The following is a 15,898-nucleotide window of genomic DNA, read 5'->3' as shown; positions in this document are numbered from 1 at the left end:
TTACAACGTTGGACACCAGGTGGTGATAATAGACTGTATATGGGAATGTACAGCGGGTAGTGCAGTTGGACACTTGGTGGTTGACGCTGGTATTGCAGATGGAGTTGGAGTTTTGCGTTGAGATATTGTGAACAATTTCTCAGGTGCGTTTGTTCTTAGATTGAAGCTGCGTGGACTTTAGCTGTTGCCCTACCTGCTCGGTTAGATGTATTTCTCCTATAGAAGTGCTGTCAAAGCGTCAGACTTGTTTTAGGCTGAGGGTCTTATTTAGTTTAGTAGAAGACACAGCTGTGACCAGTGTAAAAAGCGAGTGTGGAGTTCGTTATAAGTTGAACTGTCATAAGTTTTCCAACACGTTTTGGAACCTGAAGTATTAGCGATGAAGACATGACGATGGAGAGAAAGCTTAGTTGAGGCGGAAGTAAGTGGTCAGAGGAGAGCTGTCGTCTTTAAGCAGCAGAGTGCTCATTGACGTGTTTGGAAGATTCTGACCAATCACAAACAAGCCTTGGAGACGAGTTCTTAAATAGGTTGCGAAATGACTATTTACCGCGATCATGGTGAGGAGTCCAAAAAAATCTTTTTTTCTTCCTCTCGGGTGCAAAGACAAGTCCAATAAATTACATTCAACTACAGAGACATGATAGATTTCTTTTTTTTTCATGGACGGGAGCCCAAACAAGAAAGTTATTAACAAACTCTCCCTCATTCACTTACGAGAACTCCGCCCTCTGCCGCGCATGCGTGGTGCTGTGCTGGTCGACAAACATACAGCGCCGAACATGCATAAACCAGTTTATACTGCATTTCCAACACTGCTATGCTGGACAGCCAGCACCACACCATTGTAAATCAGCGTAGGTTGCGTTTTGAACACTGCTGCGCTGCTCAACAAGCACCATGCCAGCATCAGACCAGTACAAATGGTCAAAAAACATCTTTTGCTAGAGCCATCCAGTGGTTGACGTCATGATATGTTAGCGCCAAGCTAGCAGTACATTTACTCTCCCACACTGGGTTCAGCGCTGCCTGTATTTATGGCAACAGGTTGATCATGCTGACCGAGCTGCTTTGCCAGGTTGGTTATGCTGGTTAACCAGCGTGCTCATCTGTTCGATCACTTATGAAACGTTTTATGTCCTAGTGATACAATTCCAGGTAACGTTTTTCAGTGCAGATTTTTAAGGATGCACGCTGATCAGCCATGACATTCACACCACTTTCTTGTCTCTACCTTCGTTGTGCATTTTGTCAGCTTATCATATAAGGGCACTTTGTAGTTCTACAGGTACAGGTTGTAGTTCATCTGTTGATCTGCATACATTGTTAGCCTTATTTCACCCTGATCTCCAATGGTCAGGACGCCACAGGACCACCACAGAGCAGTTATTATGTGGGTGGGGGTCATTCTCAGCACTGCGATGACACTGACCCGGTGGTGGCGCGCCAGTGTGTGCTGCGCTGGCGAAGGCGCGCTGCCAGAAATTTTGGGACCCATGAAGAGATATTACACTGGGCTCCACAACTATATCCTCGGTTAATACATTTTTAGAGCCCCTGTCGCTCACAGGCCGTTAGAATCGTTCTCACTGTTTCCTTCCCCAGTGCGCTGGTATGAGTGGATCAGACAAGGCAGTGCTTCAGGAGAGTTCAAACACTGACAGCAGTGCACCAACCAGAAATATTCAGCCAACGGTGTCCTGTGGGCAGCCTCCTGTGACCGCTGATGAAGGACTAATGCATGACCAAAACAAAATGTGCAACAACAGATGAGCTCTCTATCTGCCACAAAGCTAGGAGCATGCTTTTTTCTGACATAATTTAGTGGCACTAACCAGATTTCAACTAACATTTAATATGATCTGTCACACAAACACTTTAGATAGGGAGTTCACTAGCCTGTTGGCCATAGCTAACCATACACTACAAGATAAAAAAAAAATTCTGAAAATACCTTTACAAGATTAAAGTCTGATGCCCTCTCGCATCTAAAGACAACATTTTGTTACTCACAGTGACAGACTATAATGTTGTAGACTGAGAATCTTGCAGTGTTCCTCTTTGCAAGACTGCAACCTTTTGAGATTATTTCCTTTCATGGTCCCTTTGAAAATTTACAAGGAGAGAGCAGTTAAAACTTGTGAAAAGCTCTGAAATATTCAAAAACGTTCCAGAAAATATTACAACGTTGGACACCAGGTGGTGATAATAGACTGTATATGGGAATGTACAGCGGGTAGTGCAGTTGGACACTTGGTGGTTGACGCTGGTATTGCAGATGGAGTTGGAGTTTTGCGTTGAGATATTGTGAACAATTTCTCAGGTGCGTTTGTTCTTAGATTGAAGCTGCGTGGACTTTAGCTGTTGCCCTACCTGCTCGGTTAGATGTATTTCTCCTATAGAAGTGCTGTCAAAGCGTCAGACTTGTTTTAGGCTGAGGGTCTTATTTAGTTTAGTAGAAGACACAGCTGTGACCAGTGTAAAAAGCGAGTGTGGAGTTCGTTATAAGTTGAACTGTCATAAGTTTTCGAACATGTTTTGGAACCTGAAGTATTAGCGATGAAGAGGAAGCTTAGTTGAGGCGGAAGTAAGTGGTCAGAGGAGAGCTGTCGTCTTTAAGCAGCAGAGTGCTCATTGACGTGTTTGGAAGATTCTGACCAATCACAAACAAGCCTTGGAGACGAGTTCTTAAATAGGTTGCGAAATGACTATTTACCGCGATCATGGTGAGGAGTCCAAAAAAATCTTTTTTTCTTCCTCTCGGGTGCAAAGACAAGTCCAATAAATTACATTCAACTACAGAGACATGATAGATTTCTTTTTTTTTCATGGACGGGAGCCCAAACAAGAAAGTTATTAACAAACTCTCCCTCATTCACTTACGAGAACTCCGCCCTCTGCCGCGCATGCGTGGTGCTGTGCTGGTCGACAAACATACAGCGCCGAACATGCATAAACCAGTTTATACTGCATTTCCAACACTGCTATGCTGGACAGCCAGCACCACACCATTGTAAATCAGCGTAGGTTGCGTTTTGAACACTGCTGCGCTGCTCAACAAGCACCATGCCAGCATCAGACCATTACAAATGGTCAAAAAACATCTTTTGCTAGAGCCTTCCAGTGGTTGACGTCATGATATGTTTGCGCCAAGCTAGCAGTACATTTACTCTCCCACACTGGGTTCAGCGCTGCCTGTATTTATGGCAACAGGTTGATCATGCTGACCGAGCTGCTTTGCCAGGTTGGTTATGCTGGTTAACCAGCGTGCTCATCTGTTCGATCACTTATGAAACATTTTATGTCCTAGTGATACAATTCCAGGTAACGTTTTTCAGTGCAGATTTTTAAGGATGCACGCTGATCAGCCATGACATTGACACCACTTTCTTGTCTCTACCTTCGTTGTGCATTTTGTCAGCTTATCATATAAGGGCACTTTGTAGTTCTACAGGTACAGGTTGTAGTTGATCTGTTGATCTGCATACATTGTTAGCCTCATTTCACCCTGATCTCCAATGGTCAGGACGCCACAGGACCACCACAGAGCAGTTATTATGTGGGTGGGGGTCATTCTCAGCACTGCGATGACACTGACCCGGTGGTGGCGCGCCAGTGTGTGCTGCGCTGGCAAAGGCGCGCTGCCAGGAATTTTGGGACCCATGAAGAGATATTACACTGGGCTCCACAACTATATCCTCGGTTAATACATTTTTAGAGCCCCTGTCGCTCACAGGCCGTTAGAATCGTTCTCACTGTTTCCTTCCCCAGTGCGCTGGTATGAGTGGATCAGACAAGGCAGTGCTTCAGGAGAGTTCAAACACTGAAAGCAGTGCACCAACCAGAAATATTCAGCCAACGGTGTCCTGTGGGCAGCCTCCTGTGACCGCTGATGAAGGACTAATGCATGACCAAAACAAAATGTGCAACAACAGATGAGCTCTCTATCTGCCACGAAGCAAGGAGCATGCTTTTTTCTGACATAATTTAGTGGCACTAACCAGATTTCAACTAACATTTAATATGATCTGTCACACAAACACTTTAGATAGGGAGTTCACTAGCCTGTTGGCCATAGCTAACCATACACTACAAGATAAAAAAAAATTCTGAAAATACCTTTACAAGATTAAAGTCTGATGCCCTCTCGCATCTAAAGACAACATTTTGTTACTTACAGTGACAGACTATAATGTTGTAGACTGAGAATCTTGCAGTGTTCCTCTTTGCAAGACTGCAACCTTTTGAGATTATTTCCTTTCATGGTCCCTTTGAAAATTTACAAGGAGAGAGCAGTTAAAACTTGTGAAAAGCTCTGAAATATTCAAAAACGTTCCAGAAAATATTACAACGTTGGACACCAGGTGGTGATAATAGACTGTATATGGGAATGTACAGCGGGTAGTGCAGTTGGACACTTGGTGGTTGACGCTGGTATTGCAGATGGAGTTGGAGTTTTGCGTTGAGATATTGTGAACAATTTCTCAGGTGCGTTTGTTCTTAGATTGAAGCTGCGTGGACTTTAGCTGTTGCCCTACCTGCTCGGTTAGATGTATTTCTCCTATAGAAGTGCTGTCAAAGCGTCAGACTTGTTTTAGGCTGAGGGTCTTATTTAGTTTAGTAGAAGACACAGCTGTGACCAGTGTAAAAAGCGAGTGTGGATTTCGTTATGAGTTGAACTGTCATAAGTTTTCCAACATGTTTTGGAACCTGAAGTATTAGCGATGAAGACATGACGATGGAGAGAAAGCTTAGTTGAGGCGGAAGTAAGTGGTCAGAGGAGGAGAGCTGTCGTCTTTAAGCAGCAGAGTGCTCATTGACGTGTTTGGAAGATTCTGACCAATCACAAACAAGCCTTGGAGACGAGTTCTTAAATAGGTTCCGAAATGACTATTTACCGCGATCATGGTGAGGAGTCCAAAAAAATCTTTTTTTCTTCCTCTCGGGTGCAAAGACAAGTCCAATAAATTACATTCAACTACAGAGACATGATAGATTTCTTTTTTTTTCATGGACGGGAGCCCAAACAAGAAAGTTATTAACAAACTCTCCCTCATTCACTTACGAGAACTCCGCCCTCTGCCGCGCATGCGTGGTGCTGTGCTGGTCGACAAACATACAGCGCCGAACATGCATAAACCAGTTTATACTGCATTTCCAACACTGCTATGCTGGACTGCCAGCACCACACCATTGTAAATCAGCGTAGGTTGCGTTTTGAACACTGCTGCGCTGCTCAACAAGCACCATGCCAGCATCAGACCAGTACAAATGGTCAAAAAACATCTTTTGCTAGAGCCATCCAGTGGTTGACGTCATGATATGTTAGCGCCAAGCTAGCAGTACATTTACTCTCCCACACTGGGTTCAGCGCTGCCTGTATTTATGGCAACAGGTTGATCATGCTGACCGAGCTGCTTTGCCAGGTTGGTTATGCTGGTTAACCAGCGTGCTCATCTGTTCGATCACTTATGAAACATTTTATGTCCCAGTGATACAATTCCAGGTAACGTTTTTCAGTGCAGATTTTTAAGGATGCACGCTGATCAGCCATGACATTGACACCACTTTCTTGTCTCTACCTTCGTTGTGCATTTTGTCAGCTTATCATATAAGGGCACTTTGTAGTTCTACAGTTACAGGTTGTAGTTCATCTGTTGATCTGCATACATTGTTAGCCTTATTTCACCCTGATCTCCAATGGTCAGAACGCCACAGGACCACAACAGAGCAGTTATTATGTGGGTGGGGGTCATTCTCAGCACTGCGATGACACTGACCCGGTGGTGGCGCGCCAGTGTGTGCTGCGCTGGCGAAGGCGCGCTGCCAGAAATTTTGGGACCCATGAAGAGATATTACACTGGGCTCCACAACTATATCCTCGGTTAATACATTTTTAGAGCCCCTGTCGCTCACAGGCCGTTAGAATCGTTCTCACTGTTTCCTTCCCCAGTGCGCTGGTATGAGTGGATCAGACAAGGCAGTGCTTCAGGAGAGTTCAAACACTGACAGCAGTGCACCAACCAGAAATATTCAGCCAACGGTGTCCTGTGGGCAGCCTCCTGTGACCGCTGATGAAGGACTAATGCATGACCAAAACAAAATGTGCAACAACAGATGAGCTCTCTATCTGCCACAAAGCTAGGAGCATGCTTTTTTCTGACATAATTTAGTGGCACTAACCAGATTTCAACTAACATTTAATATGATCTGTCACACAAACACTTTAGATAGGGAGTTCACTAGCCTGTTGGCCATAGCTAACCATACACTACAAGATAAAAAAAAAATTCTGAAAATACCTTTACAAGATTAAAGTCTGATGCCCTCTCGCATCTAAAGACAACATTTTGTTACTCACAGTGACAGACTATAATGTTGTAGACTGAGAATCTTGCAGTGTTCCTCTTTGCAAGACTGCAACCTTTTGAGATTATTTCCTTTCATGGTCCCTTTGAAAATTTACAAGGAGAGAGCAGTTAAAACTTGTGAAAAGCTCTGAAATATTCAAAAACGTTCCAGAAAATATTACAACGTTGGACACCAGGTGGTGATAATAGACTGTATATGGGAATGTACAGCGGGTAGTGCAGTTGGACACTTGGTGGTTGACGCTGGTATTGCAGATGGAGTTGGAGTTTTGCGTTGAGATATTGTGAACAATTTCTCAGGTGCGTTTGTTCTTAGATTGAAGCTGCGTGGACTTTAGCTGTTGCCCTACCTGCTCGGTTAGATGTATTTCTCCTATAGAAGTGCTGTCAAAGCGTCAGACTTGTTTTAGGCTGAGGGTCTTATTTAGTTTAGTAGAAGACACAGCTGTGACCAGTGTAAAAAGCGAGTGTGGAGTTCGTTATAAGTTGAACTGTCATAAGTTTTCCAACATGTTTTGGAACCTGAAGTATTAGCGATGAAGAGGAAGCTTAGTTGAGGCGGAAGTAAGTGGTCAGAGGAGAGCTGTCGTCTTTAAGCAGCAGAGTGCTCATTGACGTGTTTGGAAGATTCTGACCAATCACAAACAAGCCTTGGAGACGAGTTCTTAAATAGGTTGCGAAATGACTATTTACCGCGATCATGGTGAGGAGTCCAAAAAAATCTTTTTTTCTTCCTCTCGGGTGCAAAGACAAGTCCAATAAATTACATTCAACTACAGAGACATGATAGATTTCTTTTTTTTTCATGGACGGGAGCCCAAACAAGAAAGTTATTAACAAACTCTCCCTCATTCACTTACGAGAACTCCGCCCTCTGCCGCGCATGCGTGGTGCTGTGCTGGTCGACAAACATACAGCGCCAACATGCATAAACCAGTTTATACTGCATTTCCAACACTGCTATGCTGGACAGCCAGCACCACACCATTGTAAATCAGCGTAGGTTGCGTTTTGAACACTGCTGCGCTGCTCAACAAGCACCATGCCAGCATCAGACCATTACAAATGGTCAAAAAACATCTTTTGCTAGAGCCATCCAGTGGTTGACGTCATGATATGTTAGCGCCAAGCTAGCAGTACATTTACTCTCCCACACTGGGTTCAGCGCTGCCTGTATTTATGGCAACAGGTTGATCATGCTGACCGAGCTGCTTTGCCAGGTTGGTTATGCTGGTTAACCAGCGTGCTCATCTGTTTGATCACTTATGAAACGTTTTATGTCCCAGTGATACAATTCCAGGTAACGTTTTTCAGTGCAGATTTTTAAGGATGCACGCTGATCAGCCATGACATTGACACCACTTTCTTGTCTCTACCTTCGTTGTGCATTTTGTCAGCTTATCATATAAGGGCACTTTGTAGTTCTACAGGTACAGGTTGTAGTTGATCTGTTGATCTGCATACATTGTTAGCCTCATTTCACCCTGATCTCCAATGGTCAGGACGCCACAGGACCACCACAGAGCAGTTATTATGTGGGTGGGGGTCATTCTCAGCACTGCGATGACACTGACCCGGTGGTGGCGCGCCAGTGTGTGCTGCGCTGGCAAAGGCGCGCTGCCAGGAATTTTGGGACCCATGAAGAGATATTACACTGGGCTCCACAACTATATCCTCGGTTAATACATTTTTAGAGCCCCTGTCGCTCACAGGCCATTAGAATCGTTCTCACTGTTTCCTTCCCCAGTGCGCTGGTATGAGTGGATCAGACAAGGCAGTGCTTCAGGAGAGTTCAAACACTGACAGCAGTGCACCAACCAGAAATATTCAGCCAACGGTGTCCTGTGGGCAGCCTCCTGTGACCGCTGATGAAGGACTAATGCATGACCAAAACAAAATGTGCAACAACAGATGAGCTCTCTATCTGCCACGAAGCTAGGAGCATGCTTTTTTCTGACATAATTTAGTGGCACTAACCAGATTTCAACTAACATTTAATATGATCTGTCACACAAACACTTTAGATAGGGAGTTCACTAGCCTGTTGGCCGTAGCTAACCATACACTACAAGATAAAAAAAAAATTCTGAAAATACCTTTACAAGATTAAAGTCTGATGCCCTCTCGCATCTAAAGACAACATTTTGTTACTCACAGTGACAGACTATAATGTTGTAGACTGAGAATCTTGCAGTGTTCCTCTTTGCAAGACTGCAACCTTTTGAGATTATTTCCTTTCATGGTCCCTTTGAAAATTTACAAGGAGAGAGCAGTTAAAACTTGTGAAAAGCTCTGAAATATTCAAAAACGTTCCAGAAAATATTACAACGTTGGACACCAGGTGGTGATAATAGACTGTATATGGGAATGTACAGCGGGTAGTGCAGTTGGACACTTGGTGGTTGACGCTGGTATTGCAGATGGAGTTGGAGTTTTGCGTTGAGATATTGTGAACAATTTCTCAGGTGCGTTTGTTCTTAGATTGAAGCTGCGTGGACTTTAGCTGTTGCCCTACCTGCTCGGTTAGATGTATTTCTCCTATAGAAGTGCTGTCAAAGCGTCAGACTTGTTTTAGGCTGAGGGTCTTATTTAGTTTAGTAGAAGACACAGCTGTGACCAGTGTAAAAAGCGAGTGTGGAGTTCGTTATAAGTTGAACTGTCATAAGTTTTCCAACACGTTTTGGAACCTGAAGTATTAGCGATGAAGACATGACGATGGAGAGAAAGCTTAGTTGAGGCGGAAGTAAGTGGTCAGAGGAGAGCTGTCGTCTTTAAGCAGCAGAGTGCTCATTGACGTGTTTGGAAGATTCTGACCAATCACAAACAAGCCTTGGAGACGAGTTCTTAAATAGGTTGCGAAATGACTATTTACCGCGATCATGGTGAGGAGTCCAAAAAAATCTTTTTTTCTTCCTCTCGGGAGCAAAGACAAGTCCAATAAATTACATTCAACTACAGAGACATGATAGATTTCTTTTTTTTTCATGGACGGGAGCCCAAACAAGAAAGTTATTAACAAACTCTCCCTTATTCACTTACGAGACCTCCGCCCTCTGCCGCGCATGCGTGGTGCTGTGCTGGTCGACAAACATACAGCGCCAACATGCATAAACCAGTTTATACTGCATTTCCAACACTGCTATGCTGGACAGCCAGCACCACACCATTGTAAATCAGCGTAGGTTGCGTTTTGAACACTGCTGCGCTGCTCAACAAGCACCATGCCAGCATCAGACCAGTACAAATGCTCAAAAAACATCTTTTGCTAGAGCCATCCAGTGGTTGACGTCATGATATGTTAGCGCCAAGCTAGCAGTACATTTACTCTCCCACACTGGGTTCAGCGCTGCCTGTATTTATGGCAACAGGTTGATCATGCTGACCGAGCTGCTTTGCCAGGTTGGTTATGCTGGTTAACCAGCGTGCTCATCTGTTTGATCACTTATGAAACGTTTTATGTCCTAGTGATACAATTCCAGGTAACGTTTTTCAGTGCAGATTTTTAAGGATGCACGCTGATCAGCCATGACATTGACACCACTTTCTTGTCTCTACCTTCGTTGTGCATTTTGTCAGCTTATCATATAAGGGCACTTTGTAGTTCTACAGGTACAGGTTGTAGTTCATCTGTTGATCTGCATACATTGTTAGCCTTATTTCACCCTGATCTCCAATGGTCAGGACGCCACAGGACCACCACAGAGCAGTTATTATGTGGGTGGGGGTCATTCTCAGCACTGCGATGACACTGACCCGGTGGTGGCGCGCCAGTGTGTGCTGCGCTGGCGAAGGCGCGCTGCCAGAAATTTTGGGACCCATGAAGAGATATTACACTGGGCTCCACAACTATATCCTCGGTTAATACATTTTTAGAGCCCCTGTCGCTCACAGGCCGTTAGAATCGTTCTCACTGTTTCCTTCCCCAGTGCGCTGGTATGAGTGGATCAGACAAGGCAGTGCTTCAGGAGAGTTCAAACACTGACAGCAGTGCACCAACCAGAAATATTCAGCCAACGGTGTCCTGTGGGCAGCCTCCTGTGACCGCTGATGAAGGACTAATGCATGACCAAAACAAAATGTGCAACAACAGATGAGCTCTCTATCTGCCACGAAGCTAGGAGCATGCTTTTTTCTGACATAATTTAGTGGCACTAATCAGATTTCAACTAACATTTAATATGATCTGTCACACAAACACTTTAGATAGGGAGTTCACTAGCCTGTTGGCCATAGCTAACCATACACTACAAGATAAAAAAAAATTCTGAAAATACCTTTACAAGATTAAAGTCTGATGCCCTCTCGCATCTAAAGACAACATTTTGTTACTCACAGTGACAGACTATAATGTTGTAGACTGAGAATCTTGCAGTGTTCCTCTTTGCAAGACTGCAACCTTTTGAGATTATTTCCTTTCATGGTCCCTTTGAAAATTTACAAGGAGAGAGCAGTTAAAACTTGTGAAAAGCTCTGAAATATTCAAAAACGTTCCAGAAAATATTACAACGTTGGACACCAGGTGGTGATAATAGACTGTATATGGGAATGTACAGCGGGTAGTGCAGTTGGACACTTGGTGGTTGACGCTGGTATTGCAGATGGAGTTGGAGTTTTGCGTTGAGATATTGTGAACAATTTCTCAGGTGCGTTTGTTCTTAGATTGAAGCTGCGTGGACTTTAGCTGTTGCCCTACCTGCTCGGTTAGATGTATTTCTCCTATAGAAGTGCTGTCAAAGCGTCAGACTTGTTTTAGGCTGAGGGTCTTATTTAGTTTAGTAGAAGACACAGCTGTGACCAGTGTAAAAAGCGAGTGTGGAGTTCGTTATAAGTTGAACTGTCATAAGTTTTCCAACATGTTTTGGAACCTGAAGTATTAGCGATGAAGACATGACGATGGAGAGAAAGCTTAGTTGAGGCGGAAGTAAGTGGTCAGAGGAGAGCTGTCGTCTTTAAGCAGCAGAGTGCTCATTGACGTGTTTGGAAGATTCTGACCAATCACAAACAAGCCTTGGAGACGAGTTCTTAAATAGGTTGCGAAATGACTATTTACCGCGATCATGGTGAGGAGTCCAAAAAAATCATTTTTTCTTCCTCTCGGGTGCAAAGACAAGTCCAATAAATTACATTCAACTACAGAGACATGATAGATTTCTTTTTTTTTCATGGACGGGAGCCCAAACAAGAAAGTTATTAACAAACTCTCCCTCATTCACTTACGAGACCTCCGCCCTCTGCCGCGCATGCGTGGTGCTGTGCTGGTCGACAAACATACAGCGCCAACATGCATAAACCAGTTTATACTGCATTTCCAACACTGCTATGCTGGACTGCCAGCACCACACCATTGTAAATCAGCGTAGGTTGCGTTTTGAACACTGCTGCGCTGCTCAACAAGCACCATGCCAGCATCAGACCAGTACAAATGGTCAAAAAACATCTTTTGCTAGAGCCATCAAGTGGTTGACGTCATGATATGTTAGCGCCAAGCTAGCAGTACATTTACTCTCCCACACTGGGTTCAGCGCTGCCTGTATTTATGGCAACAGGTTGTAGAAAAATGTCTACATAGTGTTGCCCGTACCCCACCCCTCTTCCGGGGCGCAACACCTTGCGTGTTCGTTTTGTGGAAAGAGTCGCAGACGAGTGGAGTGAAGTTAGAAGCAAACCAAAGTATTTATTTAAGAATGCTGGATCCAGGAGAACAAATGCATTAAAGACAGTGTATCAACCATCCCAAAGCAAAGTTCTGACCCCGTTCTCATCTGACTCCACGTTTATACCCCAAATGACGTGAAACCTGCCGATGAGGCGTTTCTACAGATTAGTCTATGTGAATATGCAAGATGGCACATGTTAGTACTCAGATTCACGTGTCTGACTCCACCATCATGCTTGACCTTGACTATGTTCTGTATTTTCTCAAAGCTGGACAGTGCAGCATTCTCCACGTGTGTGCGAGGCAGCTGCAGGTTAGGGAGTTACCCACACAGAGAGAAGGCCGCTTTGTCCGACCCTATCAGCATCCCCTCTACCCACACAGAGAGAAGGCCGCTCCGTCCGACCCTATCAGCATCCCCTCCATATCACTTCAGTTCAAACAAAGTACACCAGTCCCAATTGGGGCCAACACGATGGTCCATGACAGTGACTTCAGACACATGGAGTGGCCTCACTTGTCATGCTGATGTATAGTTCTAGCAACGCAAATGTCTTTAAGCGTGAATCACCCGCCTTTACCATAGAACTCCATATGTTACATGTTAATGTGTCTCAGGAGTCCATGTCATGTGAGTTAGTAGGCCATACAATGTAATAAGGTTATAATATGTCTTATGAGTAAATATCATGTAAGTTAGTAAGTGGGTGAGTAATATGCCATGCAAAGTGACTCTATATGTCGCACACCAATACGTGTTACAAGTGGGTATTATGTGGGTTAGAAACAAGCTATACATTGTTAGCTATGTGTGTAAGCCTACATGATATAAGTATCGGATAATCATTTGTATAGATGCATATAAAATACAAGGTTTCACACAATGATTATGTAGTTGTTAATACTAAGTTGAGCAATCATTATTTAAGGATAATTTGTCAACAAACACAAGGTATAATAAACATTTTACTACAACAATCTCCCTTTTGACGTGTCCTCGAAGACACGTCAACACACTTGTAGTTCCTCCAAACATGTGTTTGACATGTGGTTTACATTTGTGAGAGCGAAAACCTGTCCGGCAGCCAACCAACCAATTTTGACAGGAAAAATTCTCTCACAACCCCTCTGCCCCAGGCGGCCAATTTTACCCATGTCAATGGAGGAAGTGACATTATTCCCATATAGTTATCCCCACAATGGTTTTTTATAACAGTTCCTCCTGCTCTTCCTCACAGTCCAAAATAGGTAACATATATGGTGGTTTGCTGTCTTTACCCTCCATCATACGTGTATATATTGACAACTGTCCCTTCTACCGTTATTGGTTGTTCCTGACTTGAGACAATGGCCAGTATTGTGATCATTATATATATATCATATCATTATCAGTAATTGTTATTATTATCTGCAGCCATGTTGGAAGAACTGGAGGAAGTGGTGGTTCGTTATGGTGTCTGTATTTTGCCCTTTGCCACCCCCTTTTCCCGTACCAAGCCATTATTAAACAACAAATGTGTTTTCCCTCTAAGTTTCCCTCTACTTAGTAAACTATTGTCTATAACCCTATATGTGTAAGTGTTAAAGTTACAATGTGTGTTTTTTTTTGTTTTTTTTTTACAATCTCTTAGTTCAAAGCAACCTGTAAAGAAAAAATGTTTTATTGTTCTGGGTCACCGTCAGTGCTGGACAGCTCCTCGGTGGCTCCCCTCGGGCCCAGGGGTGCTCGGATGTCGCTTGTCGTCAGCTCGGTGTCAGTTGGTCAGGTAGATGCGCTCTTGTCGCGCATCTCTCTCTCAAGGCGTGCTCAGATGGCACTTGTTGCTGATTGGATGCTTGCTTCTGCACCTGTTGGGCCCCGGGTGGCAGTGCTGGCTTGCACTGAGATAGGTGGTACCACGAGCTGCCTTTGCTCTGGAGTCGTACCGCGTGGCTGGTTCTCTCTGTCACCTGGAATGGACCTGTCCAGCGAGGCTCTGACCACTTTCGCTTAATGGCTCTCAGGTACAACCATGGGGCCACGGCCACCTCCGGGGGTATCTCGCGGTCCTCGTCTCCTCCTCTGTTTCTCCGTACCTGTACAGATAAATCCTCACACACTGATTTTAGTTTCAAAAACAGCTGTCGATATGTATCTGTTGTAATCCCAGGCGAGCCTGTATCGGGGCTCAATCTTGTTTTTGGGCCTGGAAATGCTATGCCTCTGACCAGTTCAAATGGGGAGAAGCCTGTGCTTCTATTAATTGAGTTCCGAATGCTGATCAGGGCCATTGGGAGGGCATCTAGCCAATTCATGCCCGTGGTCAGTGTAATCTTAGCTAGCTTGGATTTTAAATTTTGATTCATCCTCTCCACCTGACCCTGTGAGGCAGGATGATACACACAACCATAGCTATGGCGCAGCCCCAACGACTGCTCCACCCACTGCAGTGTCTTGCTCGTAAAATGACTCCCATTATCTGAGTGAACCTTCCTGGGGAACCCGTGTTGTGGTATCCAACAATTGATCAACATCTTGCACACAGACCTGGCATCCTCTTTTATGGTGGGAATTGCCTCCACCCACCCTGAAAATCGGTCTACTACCACCAGGAGATACCTGTATCTCCTTACTGAGTCAATCATGTCAGTATAGTCAATCTGAATTTCTTCTCCGTGGGAATCTGGCAATGGAAACTTTCCAGGTGTTGGCTTAAGTGCTTTTGCTACGTTCTGGGTGTTACAAATCTGACATTGGGTGATGTAATCTACCACTAAGGCTGATATGAATGGGTGCCACCATTGTTTTAGATTTTCCAGTGTTTGTTGTCTCCCTACGTGTGCTACTGTGTGTGCTTCTTCTAGAACTGCTTTCGCTAGTGACATTGGTAACACTGCTTGTCCCCTTTGTGACATCCACACCTGGCCGTCTGGACTAGCCCCCTTTGCTAGCCACGTTGACTTCTCCTCTGGACTTGCCTCATCCTGTAGGCGTCTAAGCTCTTGTCCTGTGGGAATCGGTTCCCAGGGTACACTGGAGTCCAACACAAACATGGTGTTGGGTTCCGTGTAGCCTGCTGCTCTTTTTGCTGCCCCATCTGCTGCTTCATTCCCTCTGTTTATCATTGTGTCTCCCTTTTGGTGTCCTTTACACTTTACAATTGCTACTTTGCTCGGTTTGTGTATGGCTGCTTCTAATCGCATTAATTCTGTTTTATGTTTGACTGGTTTCCCAGCGCTTGTGACATACCCAGCTTGCTTCCAGTGTGGAATGTCTACATGTGCTGCTGTCACTACGTATGCTGAGTCGCTGTAGATAGTGACGTCTCTCCCTTCTGCCAGTTCTAGTGCTGCGATTACTGCTAGTAGTTCTGCTTTCTGTGCTGATGGATTTTGTTTCACTTCTTCTGCTATGACTGTCCAAAACTCATGTGCCTCCCCCCTTGCTTCCTGGACTACCGCGTATCCTGCTCTGATTCCACCTGTGTTTGTTCTGTACCCACACCCATCTGTCCACAAATTCCATGACCCTGGGATGGGTGTGGCCTGTAAATCTGGTCTTACTTTTCCTTGCCTCTCTACCTGTTCCTCACACTCATGTGGTGGGCCTTCCAGCATCCCCTCTGCCATGTTGACTCCTTCATGTGTGTAGGTGATGTTGGGTGCAGTCAGTGCTTTGTGAATGCGTCTCTGTCGCAAGGGAGTGAGTGTAAACATCTGTGAGTTTATGTATGCCACTACTCCGTGTGTGGTTAGTATGTGCAATGGGTATCCTGCTACCAGATGTGCTGTTTTCTGGACTAATTTGGTCAGTCCTGCTACATGTCTTGTGCACTGTGGTTGTCTCCTCTCTATAAGGTCCAATGGAACACTTAAGTACATTAGCACTGCT

General features: G+C 44.6%; 1 long non-coding RNA gene across 1 annotated transcript; it reads right to left on the bottom strand.

The window, feature by feature from the left end:
• Window positions 1–12,020: 12,020 nt before the first annotated feature.
• Window positions 12,021–15,523, bottom strand: LOC140558346 (uncharacterized). The gene is made up of 2 exons (XR_011979871.1): window positions 15,257–15,523; window positions 12,021–14,103 (listed from the first exon to the last, which is right to left on the bottom strand). It is a non-coding gene; the product is annotated as an uncharacterized lncRNA (long non-coding RNA).
• Between the last annotated feature and the right edge of the window lie 375 nt (window positions 15,524–15,898).

The sequence above is a fragment of the Salminus brasiliensis genome, chromosome 1, assembly GCF_030463535.1.
Source record: "Salminus brasiliensis chromosome 1, fSalBra1.hap2, whole genome shotgun sequence".
Classification (NCBI taxonomy): domain Eukaryota; kingdom Metazoa; phylum Chordata; class Actinopteri; order Characiformes; family Bryconidae; genus Salminus; species Salminus brasiliensis.
This window is presented reverse-complemented; position numbering and strand designations above follow the sequence as displayed.